Here is a 13,123-nt window from a genome sequence, read left to right as displayed (position 1 = left end):
AAATCTGCTCAAACTTGGGATGGAATTATACTTGATGGCTTGGATTGACTTCCTTCCTTAGTTTCTCACTTTTCTTTAGGAGTCAAGGATGACTGTGCACACCGTCTCTGTCTCTGGCCTTGCTTGTCTGCTAGAGGCAATGCCCTGGAGTAATTCGATAAGAGGTAGTGTTGGTTACACATACATTTTTTTCCAACCCCCAATAAATTCTGCACTAGTCCCCTAAGGTTTCATCAAAATAACCTGTCTAGGGCTTAGCTAAGCAAATGAGCCTTTCTTAAAGTTTTTAAGGAAGGGAACTAGCGTTTCCTGAGTACCTTCCACGCGGCTGTCATTAATACCATGTTACCTCATTGAAGTGTTGCAAGCAGCCTCATGAGTTATGTACTGTTATCCCTGTTTTGCAAATAAGAAATCGGGCAACTCACAGGTGAAGTCTCTTTGCCCAAATTACACAGATGCTAAATAGCAGAGATGAAACTAGTGCCCGAGTCAGCTTGGCTTCAAAATAGCTCTTTTGTCTACAATACAGTACATCATTCTGTCTCTAGACAAATTCTGCTCTTCCAAGAAACAGAAGAACAGGACCTACCAACCCACTATCTCTCCTGGCCAGAAGAATAAATATATAAAATTCACATTTTTTGTTAATGGTCCCCTGTATATTATTCCCAGGTGAGTGGAGGTAAGCAGGTCATTCCAGGAGTACTCATGATAGAAAGACATTATAAAATCCTTTTTAATCTTTAATTCCTAAAGTTTATTTAGGGCTCTATCGAGACTATCCTTACGATTTAGTATCACACTAACTAGCTCTTGAATCTAGTCAAAATTTATTAGCTTGTTTTTGAGTATTATTGACCCTGAGCGTACATGGCATGTTTGAGTCTACAAAATAGCCATCAAGTATCAGAAAACAAAGAACATTTTTAAATGTGGATGTATGGCTCATCTAACACAAGAACTGAACATGTCATCGGGAATATCTGTGTCTTCAACTCCATGTCTCCCTCCTCTCCCAGCTGTTTAGCTTTGTGAATATAAATGCTGTCTGTCACCAATCTCTTGTTTGTTCTTCCTTCAAAGAATTCCTTGGCTTTGCCTCTTACTGTCCATTCTGATAAGCGTGGTCTGTGGCTTTTCATTCTTTTGTTGCTCTGAAACCTTCCTAAATGCGGTCTCTCTGCCTCCAATTCATCCAACATACCGTAATAGCCAGACTAATGTTCTTAAAGCTTTGCTTTCATCCTTTTACCCCAGTGCACGAGCATTTCCAACGGCTCCGCCCATTTCGTCAAATATAAAATTGCTCGGTCTAACTGCTGAGGCTTTCTAAAATCAAGCCCTGTCCCCATTGGAGTCCTTTCTCACTACTCTTCAGTTACAAACCCATTGCTCCCATCAGGACAGTTATTTCTTTGGGCTCCATGTGAGCTGCAGCCTGTGCTGCAGAGCCTGAGTCCCATCTCTGTGCCATGATTACATGGATGCCTTGATCTGGCACCTTCTCCACACCCTACTCATGTTTCATAACTGAATGTGTGTGATGGAATGACCTCCCAGTGAACAGCCAGAAACTAAGGGCCAAGCAGACACCAGGTAACCTGAAGAAGACCCAGGAAAACTCACGGAAACTGTGCTGCCACAGGAACTGAATTTCAGCAACTAACCTAGGAGGGACGAAGAGTGGAAAGAAATGGGAAGAAAGGAAGAAACTGATGGAAAGAGTAAAACCAGTGTTACAGTTTCTGGCGTAAGGGTCAGGGAGAAACTGGGTCTGGGAAAGCAGAGCATGAGCCCATTTCTGGAACTTTGGGAAGAAACTGGAGATCATTGAAAGTCATGAACCAAATGGATAGGTTTCTGTTCTCCTCACGTGGATGCACATTTACAGATTCCAAAGACAGACCTACCTGTAGTGGTGGGCAAAGTAACTAAAACTGGCGAACATGAGAAAAAGGTATTATCAGGGTGCCAACTAGAGCATCAAGGCATTGAAGCTCCCGGGGGTGGTTCAGCAGCTTTCAAGAGCACCCAAACCTGAGATTCCCTTCTCCTTTCACAAAGGGCACATTTGCTTAATCTCACAATGCCCAGCATCTTTCTTGTAACTCCTGGAACTGTTTCAAAGATCAAGTGCAACTTATCCCTTTGCTTATGTGCATTTGTGGTCGAGGGTATGGGGAGGAGCCATTATTATAAATCCTAAAGATAGCACACCTGGACTAGAAAGATGTCTGGATTTTTTTTCTCTCTCTCTCTCTTACTTGAAACTCATGCATCCTTTCCAACTGTGTGCAAGTCTGGAGATCTGTGGGTGAAAATTAATCTTCCTATGGCCTTCAGAGTGCCCAGGGGATTTTCCTTTTGGAGTAGTTGGACGGTAGCAAGGTAATACTGGAGTTGCTGTTCATATTATTACACAATATTTTCTCTGGTAGCGGGGAGTTAGGGTCAGAAATTTGGCAGCAAATACAAAATCCCTAACAAGAGACTTAACAATAGACTTAACAATAGACTTAGAATTTGGCCACATTCTAGTGGGACAGGATGTTTGAAGAGCCCCTTGACTGTGTAATGGGCACTGAGAATTCAGTGAAAGCTTATTTTCAATGTGATGATCCTGAGGAAATATATGGGCAGCAGTCATATTAACCTCTTTAAGTTTCAAGTTCCTCAACTCTAAACTGTTATGTACTTTTAGTACCAGAGTCTTACAGTATTAGTGTGAGAATTAAATAATACATGCAAAGTCCTAAGCATATGGCCTGGCATCCAGCAGCTATATAACCATATTGACAATGCAAATCATAACTCCTTGTTTTGCAGCATTGTTTGGAAATGTGATGCATTTTGCAAGTAACTAAAGCATAATTCTGTATTAAACCTTTAAATTTTTGATCGTTTTAGTTGAAAATATTTCTGAAATGTGTTCAGTACGTTTCTGTCTTACACTTCCTTAAACGGAGACAAGTTCTGTTCTAGGAAAAGAGCACAGGGGGCTCCAAAGGAAGGATGTTGTACTTTCACTTTAATCCCTGGATTTTCTGTTACTATTTTAGTTTTTAGAAATTAGACCCAAAAGGGATTCTGACAGACTAAGAGTCTCAAGATTAATAGAAAATTTGTTTCAGTCTGAGTCTTTATTTCCATACCCCAAAACACCTTGCAACCCCTGGTGGGAAGGAATTAATTTGTCCATTTAGCAAATATCCATTGGGTGTCTACTGTGTTCCAGGATGCTGAATAAACAGTAGGACACAGACAAAAATTCCTGCTCTCATAGAGTCTACATTCCAGTTGGAGCTATATTCAGGCAATAAACAAAGAAAATAAAGTTTATATAAGATATTAAAAGGTGATAAGTGCTGGGGAGGAATACGATTTTAAATTAATAGTCAGGTGAAACCTCACTGGTAAGGTGCAATTTGATCAAAGAGATGAAGGAAATGAGGGAGGAAACCATGAAGAATTATGGGGAAAAAGCATTCCAGGCAAAGGAAACAGCAGCTGTTAAGATCCTGAGGTAGGACCCATGGGCCATCAAGCATTGGGGCCTGGGAGGCTGTTGATGAGTTAGAGTAGAAGGGACTGGTAGGAGATGAGGCCAGGAAGGGTTTGGAGGATATGGACACCATTTTCAGGTCCTTGGCTTTTCTCCTGTGCAAAGGGAAAGTCCTTGGAATGTTTTGAGCAGAGAAGTGATTTGACTTAAGTTTTCAAAAGTTCTTGAAACTCCAGCTGTTTGGAAGTAGGCTCTAGGGGCAAGGGTGGGAGCAGAGATCAGTATTGTCATGATGGTGGCTACAGAAGTGGTCAGATTCTGGAGTTTTGTTCCGTTTTGTTTTGTTTTGCGGTATGCGGGCCTCACACTGTTGTGGCCTCTCCCGTTGCGGAGCACAGGCTCCGGACGCGCAGGCTCAGCGGCCATGGCTCACGGGCCTAGCCGCTCCGCGGCATGTGGGATCCTCCCAGAACGTGGCACGAACCCGTGTCCCCTGCATCAGCAGGCGGACTGTCGACCACTGCGCCATCAGGGAAGCCCCAGAGATTCTGGAGTTTTTTGAAAGTAGACTTTCATACTTTGGAAATATAAGGTGCAAGAGAGAGTATCCACCATAACGCCAAGATCTTTGGCCTGAATAATTAGAAGAATGGAATTATGACAAAGTGAGATGGCGAAGGCCACATGTAGAACAGGTTTGAAGGGGAAGAAGGAATTCAGTTTGGGGATATGAGCTTGACATGTCTATTAGATATCCAAGTGGCACTGTCAAGTAAGGCATTTGGATATCTGAGTCTGGAGTTCTAGAGAGAGATCCAGAAACAGCCCCTCACATTAACAATCAATTTTTACACAGGAACCAAAATAATTCAATCTGGAAATTGAAATAGTTTCAATAAATGCTGCTGGAAGTAGATATTTATGTGGAAAAACGTAAACCTGGATCCCTAACTCATACCATATGTATACATTAATCTGAGATGGATCATACATCTAGTCAAAACTAAAAAAAACATGAGGGAATATCTCCTTGAAGTAGGCAAAGGTTCTTAGGCGACACACACAAAAAGGATTAACTATGGGAGGGACTGAGAATTTAAATGTCATCAAAATGTTTAAGTTCTGTTCCTAAAATGGCCATTAAGAACATTTAAAACAAGTCTCAGAAGGAGGAAAATATTTGCAATATGTCTGATAAATGACATGTGTCCAGAATACATAAAGATTTCTCATAAATCAACAATAAAATGACAGTCCAATCTTTTTGGTTTTTTTTTTTTTTTTTGCGGTACGCGGGCCTCTCACTGTTGTGGCCTCTCCCGTTGCGCAGCACAGGCTCCGGATGCCCAGGCTCAGCGGCCATGGCTCACGGGCCCAGCCGCTTCACGGCATGTGGGATCTTCCCGGACCAGGGCACGAACCCGTGTCCCCTGCATCGGCAGGCAGACTCTCAACCACTGCGCCACCAGGGAAGCCCGAGGTTGCTTTTTGTAATTGGCTAAGGACAGAGAAACTAGAAACCTAGTCCGGTATTGCATAAATAAGTAAATCAAGTGTATATCCAACAATAATTGAAACTAGTATAACACCAATGAAGAAATGTATTGATGAAACACCATAGAAATTGCAGAAGTTGTATAAATCAGAAATTAGAATATTTCAGATAAATAGAGAAGGGGTGGATTATTCGCCAAAAGGGTAGATTAAAAGACTAAAAATTTGGGAAAAATAGGGAAGTCTTTCCATTTTATACCAAACACCAAAAGCGATTCCAATTTGATTAAAGTTTTAAAAGTACAAAAGAGATACTATAAAAACAATAGAAAAAAATATGTGTGAATATTAATATATTCTTAGGATGGGAGTGTACCTTCTAGCATACTCAAAGAAGAAATAATAAATAAAAGGATTGATTGATTTCACTACATAAAACTACAACAATTTCATGTGTAAAGAATGAATAAAATTATAAAGCAATCAACAGAAAAATAGCTGTACATTTATGACAACCCAAGGATTAATAGGCTTAGTATATAAACAGTTCCTGCAAACCAATTTAAGAATCACTCAAGTGAAAAATGGACAAAGAACATGCAAAAGCAATTCATGAAGGAAATGTGCCTGCAAGAGTAAAGTATTAGATGGATTCTCCTAAATAAAGAGATGCAGGGACATAGGCTTTATGACTGCTATTTGTGTAATCTTATGGTCTCTCTAGTCCCCCTTCTTGCTTCCTGAATGGTTAAATTTGTCAGTTGAATGTGCAGGGGTAATGAAGGAGTTTCACTGATGGAGCCATCTTGTCACTGGGCTTCCATTAAGCCATGACTACCCTCACAAGACAAGTAGCTTGGGCTAAGAATGCAGCCTATGGACAGGGAATAAATCAAAGTTTCTTGGTGTTTCCAGCCTGGAATACATGACTCTGCCTTTATTTACATAATTGTCCAAAGTTCCTGAGGTAAGCAGCCATAGACGCCAAACATTGTCTTCCATCTCTTTCGTGCAGGGGTCAGGTGGTGGAGGCAGTTCCATGGAGGGGTCAAAGAGGAGAACCTGGGCTGGTCTAGAGTCATGGCTGCCTCATTGGGAATCTCGGCTCACAATTTACAACCTGAGTTCTTAAACTCTCTGAGCCTGACTTTCCCAGCTGTAAAATAGAGATAATGATAGTACCTACCTTACAAAATCACTATTAATGTTTAATGAGATTATACACATAAAGCACTTAGCATTGTGACTATACATGGGAACTACTCAGTCATTGTTGGCTAGTATCTTTACTATGGGCAAAGAACCTTAATTCTCAACCTCTGAATAAAAATGCACTAAAACATCAAAGGATGATTTAGTTTCCTTTTATGTGGACATGCACGTGGTACATGGGGAAAAGTATAGTACAGTTGGCCCTCCATATCCATGGATGTGAAACTCATGGATACGAAGAGTCAACTCTTTTCATTGTACTATGCCATTCTATATAATGGACTTCTGGCATTCGAGGGGACTCCTGGAACCAATCCCCTGCAGATACCAAGGGACAATTGTACTGGCATTAGAAGATCTGATCGTAGTCCTAACCTCGCCTCTAACGTTAGAAGTCACATGACCCCTCTGGGCCTCAAGTTCTGTATCTTTTTTTTTTTTTTTTTTGCGGTACGCAGGCCTCTCACTGTTGTGGCCTCTCCCGTTGCGGAGCGCAGGCTCAGCGGCCATGGCTCACGGGCCCAGCCGCTCCGCGGCACGTGGGATCCTCCCGGACTGGGGCACGAACCCGTGTCCCCTGCATCGGCAGGCGGATTCCCAACCACTGCGCCACCAGGGAAGCCCAAGTTTTGTATCTTTAAATAAAATAGTTGAATTACTTATTGCTATACCCTTTTCTGTCCAACATTCTGCCCTAGAGAAATATGAACTGGGGTCTTTAAATATGGTTATATATACACTAGGTAATAATGAGGATCTTTGAGCTAAGATAAGTCATAGTTTTTAAAGGCTAAAGGAAAGTATTAATATGCCAAACAGCTGTAATTATATCAGTTTTTTATAGCACTGATTATGTCTTGTCAGTCAGAAGCTCCAATTGGCAGTTAAGCATCTTTTTTTTTTTTTTTTTTTTTTTTTGTGGTACGCGGGCCTCTCACTGTTGTGGCCTCTCCCGTTGCGGAGCACAGGCTCCGGACGTGCAGGCTCAGCGGTCATGGCTCATGGGCCCAGCCGCTCCGCGGCATGTGGGATCTTCCTGGACCGGGGCACAAACCCGTGTCCCCTACATCAGCAGGCGGACTCTCAACCACTGCGCCACCAGGGAAGCCGTTTAGTTTACTCTTGATGTCTCCTTGCTATTCAGCTCCCTCTAAGCTTGTAAATTCAGATAATTTGTGTGAAAGCACTAAAAACCATGAATTTCAGTATTAACCCAAGCAAAATGTAATTAAGGAAGTAAATCTATAACAGAAAAAAACAGGGTAATTCTTTGCAATGTCCAAGAAAAATGGCTTTTGGATTATCTGCTATTAGGAAGTATTTTATTCATAAGCTCTTCTCTCCTCATTCATTTATTCACTCTGTAGTTATAGGGAACATGCTAAATACACAGGACTTGGACCCTTATTTGAGGCAGATCATGGTGCTGAATCGATGCTGCTGAATTGATGTTGAGCAGCTGTTATCACCATTCACCTGTGGGTCTCCTTCCAGAGGTGTCCTTTGATCCTTAAGAAGAGCTGCAAAAAGTAAAAAAGAAAGAAAACAATGAGCACTGGCCACACTTAGGGCTTTGTCTTTTGGGCAGAGAGTTCAAGGTGGATTTACAGGTAAATCTTTCACAGCCAGATGCCAATTATACATCTGAGTCTCACCCTCCGTGGATCTTGTCCTAATCTCCCCCAAAATACAGAGGTCACTTTGAAAGTGCCTCAAACATACTCTAAATTACCAGGATTTAAAAGGATAATCACCCTCTATCATTACTTGCATCTAGCAGCAGAGTAAAGAGGAAATTAAATTCTTCTTCATTCTTTCCTACAAAATGAACTAGAATCTCCCTCAATCTTCCCCACATTATATGTAGGAATGGAACACAACAAAATGCTTCTCTCTCTCTCTCTCTCTCTTTCAAAAAGGAAAAGGTAAAATACAGCCTGTTCTAAAACTTTCACAGTTGGAGAGAAATTCCAGGGAGAGTTCTATTTCTACCAGAGGTTTTGATATATTGTGAAGGTCTGAAAATATTTACAAGTTCATGAGAGGTTAGGTGTCTAGCAAATGAGATGTACCTTATGAAATATTCAACAAAAACTGTTGAAATCTTTATAAGTATGTTACCCTACATATTTTATCATCAGTGTTCAGCAAATCCTTTATGTTTCTTTTTAATAAGGATACTCAATCCCAACATTTCCCTTCTATTTCAAACTTTTCCATAGGCTGGCCTGAATGTAAACTAGAAACCTTGTGTTTTACTAACTGCAGGGTGCTCAGCTTGAGCTCCGTGAATAAAATATGACTCTGATCATTAAAATGTAATAAAAGCCAGTGCTTTGAAACCTTAACCTAAACAAGCTTGCTCTCTGATCCTGGAGGCGAACTTCAGCTGTTCTCTAAGCAGGGGCTCCTCTGCAGAAAGCCCAGGCCTCATACAAACCATTGGAACCTGCTAATCCGACATGTGCTGCTAAGCACACAGTCAGAGCCATTGCCACAGTAGCGATCTCCCGGTGGCTCTCAGCGCTTTGTCATTTTCAGGCCACCAGAGTCTTCCTACTCCCACTCTCCTCCCACAAAGATTAAATCAAGAGGTAAGAGTCAGGCTCAAAGGTTACATTTGTGGTTGAGTGTCCCTCACCTTGTCTCTCCAAAAATCTCCTTGCAGGAGAACAGACCAAGGAGACTTCGATCAGCTCATTCTTTAAGGGAAGTTTCAGCAAATGTTCACCAAGATTAGCCAATGGGATTGAGAGGAGAAGACCCTCAAGTAAGTAGTGTGGAAACAGCAGTCAAACTGTGCTCTTGGAATTTCTTTTTTAGTGGTTCAAATGTAACCCGCACAGCAGTGGGTGGGAAATAGCCCTAAACTGCTACTCCCACCAGGATTCCCCAGAAAGGATGTTTAACTCCCAGAGTTAAACCTTAAGGCCTGTGTTTCTACGCTAGGGTGAAAAGGCCAATTTCAGCTCACACCCCAAGATGGAAGTCACTTTTTCTGCTCAAGAGAACATAGTTCAAGATTTCCCTCCTATTACCACAGAACAAACAGAAAATAGAACTGCCCAACTAGAGGGAAAAGAGATTTTATTGAAGAAAAAGGAAGTAAATAAATAAAAATTCCCATGTAATATGTAACTGATGTCAGATTTCTTTGCAGTGCTTAATTTTATACTTAAAGGGAGTTTGGGGCAGTCATGTAAAAAGAATGATAACTTCCTGGTGGGAAAAAGAAAAGGACTGAAAGTCTAAATGCAAGATCCCAAATATCCTTGTGCTGGGGAGGTGTCACTACAACAAAAAGATGTGTTTTGATTCTACTGAAACACTGATCACTGTAAGTTTTTACTCATAAGACATGGCTAGCAGCAGAGGGAAAACTAGCTCTCATTTTTATTCTATGGAATGCCTCGACTCTCTCACTGTCTATCTCGTCCCCTTTCTCTTATACTTTGCTCTTGCCCTCAGCTTTTTTTTTTTTTCTGTTTTCTCTTTCTCTTCTGTTTCCCTTCGTATCACTTCTGTCCACTCCCACTTCTGTAATCTTCTAGAAGTATAATGATTTTTGTAGTGTTTTTCTGTAAGTCATTGGGGCTCAGTCTATTTAAGGGCCATATATGGAAGGAAATGTACACGTAAGGATATAAAATGAAAAATAAGTCTTGTCTTCATTGTGTGCAGAAGAAGAAACATTTCAAAATGACATATTAAAATTCCCACTCTGCCGTCCTTGGATGCATTGCCACAAGGCACCCTGTTCTTGACCTTCCCTAACCAACAAGCCAAGCTTGTTTCTGTAAATTACCTGATTGCTTGTTCAGCCAAAGCCATGTTTGGCCGCTGGGCTGCTCCCTCCTCCTATGTCTTCCATCCACACTACCTACCCTAGTCCCAAATTTTCACAGCCTTGGACAAACCTTAGGACAGCCATATCCCTTCCAACTAATAGCAGCCTAATTCATGAAGCTGAGTCAGCAGATTTCAAGGGGCACTGCCAAGCCTAGCAGATGACATGCACAAAAACAGCAGAGATTTTCCAAATAAAGCAAAAGAGGACTGTTAGACTGCCCCACAGCACAGGTGTCCCAAGTATACCTTGCCCTCCTGGGCCTGTTTGCCTTAGATTGATTCCCTGCCCTTCCCCCACCCACTCTGCTCTGTTTCCCAGATCAGTTGGCTTCTGGCTGGGTTCAGCCATTGGGAGACACTGACTGGAGGAAGGACGAAGCCAGTGTGTCTCTCCTCTTTCCTTCCTGCTCTGGACTATTTTCCCCCTACTTTTCTGCTTTAGACAGGACTCTGAGTTGACAATCTTCCTCGGTTGTTTTTTCAGCCTCTTCCATCTCCAGGGAAACCAGTTCCCTGAATTAAACTCCCTCTGTTTTCTGGGCATATACCCAGAGAAAACCATAACTCAAAAAGACACACCCCAATGTTCATTGCAGCACTATTTACAATAGCCAGGACATGGAAGCAACCTAAATGCCCATCAACAGACGAATGGATAAAGAAGATGTGGTACATACATATACAATGGAATATTACTCAGCCATAAAAAAGGAACAAAATTGGGTCATTTGTAGAGATGTGGATGGACCTAGAGGCTGTCATACAGAGTGAAGTAAGTCAGAAAGAGAAAAACAAATATCATATATTAACGCATATTTGTGGAATCTAGAAAAATGGTACAGATGAACCTGTTTGCAAGGCAGAAATAGAGACACAGACGTGGAGAACAAATGTATGGACACCAAGGGGGGTTGGGGGCGGGTGGGATGAATTGGGAGATTGGGATTGACATATATACACTAACTAACATGTATGAAATAGATAACTAATGAGAACCTGCTGTATAGCACAGGGAACTCCACTTTGCTGTACAGTAGAAACTAACACAACATTGTAAAACAACTATACCCCAATTAAAACAAAACAAAACAAAACTCCCTCCGTTTTAAATGCTCACAGTAGTTTCCATTTTTCTGGATGGACCTTGACTGATACATCTCCTTAGGAGCAACCACCTTTCTAAAAGGCAGCACTACTCCTGTCTACCCCCGCTCCTAACATCCCCACGCCACACGTGCACACGCATTTCAGCCACCACCTACACAAATGCGCACCTTCCATTCTGCCAGTCTAGTTAAATGCCTGTCACTGCAGGAACTGCAGATCTAATTTTCCTCCACTAGAGGAAATAGAAGGGACTAGCGGGTCAGGATTCAAATCACGACATAGGAGCTGTCTCCCCAGCACCCAGCACCTGTCCCTAATCCCAGCCCAGTCATCATAAACTGAGCAGTCAAGTGACAAAAGCTTCCCTGGAGCTTCCCAGATGGATGCCAGGGAATCAGAAAACCTCATGAGATGCTACAGGAAACTTCATTTGAATGCATACATAGGTTTTGTTTTCCTTGGGAGACAGTCTGTTTATTTCGTTGATTTCTCAAAGGGCCCACAAGTCTAAAACTGATTAAGAAGAATGTGACTACATCAAAATTTAAAACTTTGTACATCAAAGGACACGATCAACAGAGTGATAAAGGCAACCAACCCAATGGGAGAAGGTAGTTCCAAATCATATATTTGATAAGGAGCTATGTCCAGAATATATAAAGAACTCCTATATCGGGGCTTCCCTGGTGGCGCAGTGGTTGGGAGTCCGCCTGCCGATGCAGGGGACACGGGTTCGTGCCCCGGTCCGGGAGGATCCCACATGCCGCGGAGCGGCTGGGCCCGTGAGCCATGGCCGCTGGGCCTGCGCGTCCGGAGCCTGTGCTCCGCAGTGGGAGAGGCCACAGCAGTGAGAGGCCCGTGTACCGCAAAAAAAAAAAAAAACACAAAAAACTCCTATAACTCAGCAACAACATCAACAACAAAACCCAATTAAAAATGGGCAAAGGACTTGAGTAATACACTTCTCCGAAGGCCAAAAAACACATGAAAAGACTTCACTAATTATCAGGGAAAAGCAAATCAAAACCATGGGATACCATTTCATCCCCGTTAGGATGGTTACTGTAAAGAGAAAAAAAACAAACAAAAGCCAAAAAACAGAACATACCAAGTACTGGTGAGGATGTGGAGAAATTAGAACCCTTGTGCACTGCTGGTAGGACTGTAAAATGGTGCAAACTCTATGAAAAAGTGTGCGGTGGATCCTCAAAAAATTGAAAATAGAATTACCGTATGATCCAGTAATTCCACTTCTGGGTATATACCCAAAAGAATTGAAAGCAGGGTCTCAGAGAGATATTTGTACACCCATATTCATAACAGCAGTATTCACAATAGCAAAAAAGAGGAAGCAACCCAAGTGTCCATCGGGAGACAAATGGATAAGCAAAATGTGGTACATACAAACAATGGAATACTACTCAGCCTTAAGAAAGAAGGAAATTCTGACACAAGTTACAGTGGATGAGTTTTTTTTTTTTTTTTTTTTTTGGCGGTACGCGGGCCTCTCACTGTTGTGGCCTCTCCCGTTGCAGAGCACAGTCTCCGGACGCGCAGGCTCAGCGGCCATGGCTCACGGGCCCAGCCGCTCCACGGCATGTGGGATCTTCCCGGACCGGGGCACGAACTCGTGTCCCCTGCATCGGCAGGCGGACTCTCAACCACTGCACCACCAGGGAAGCCCACAGTGGGTGAGTTTTAAGGACATTAGGCTAAGTGAAATAACCAGTCCCCAAAAGACAAATACCCTATGATTCCACTTATATGAGGTACCTAGAATAGCCAGATTCATAGAGACAGAAAGTACAATGGTGGTCGCTAGAGGCTGGGAGAGGGGAGACTGGAGATTGTTGTTTAATGGATATAGATTTTCAGTTTTGGAAAATGAAAAGAGTTCTGGAGATTAATTGCACAGTAAGGTAAATGTACTTAACACTACTGAACTGAACACTTAAA

The 13,123-nt window shown here is 42.2% G+C and overlaps 1 long non-coding RNA gene across 1 annotated transcript in view; it reads left to right on the top strand.

Moving 5' to 3' along the window:
- Window positions 1-13,123, top strand: part of LOC309962775 — a 227,960-nt gene that overhangs the window by 38,122 nt on the left and 176,715 nt on the right. The window contains exon 4 of the long non-coding RNA XR_014326265.1: window positions 8,880-8,981. This is a non-coding gene — a long non-coding RNA (uncharacterized lncRNA). The remainder of the gene's footprint in view (window positions 1-8,879; window positions 8,982-13,123) is intronic.

The sequence above is a fragment of the Leucopleurus acutus genome (genome assembly GCF_964270905.1).
Source record: "Leucopleurus acutus genome assembly, chromosome: 6".
Classification (NCBI taxonomy): domain Eukaryota; kingdom Metazoa; phylum Chordata; class Mammalia; order Artiodactyla; family Delphinidae; genus Leucopleurus; species Leucopleurus acutus.
The sequence above is the reverse complement of the archived record's forward strand: the minus strand, read 5'-3'. Positions and strand labels throughout refer to the sequence as shown.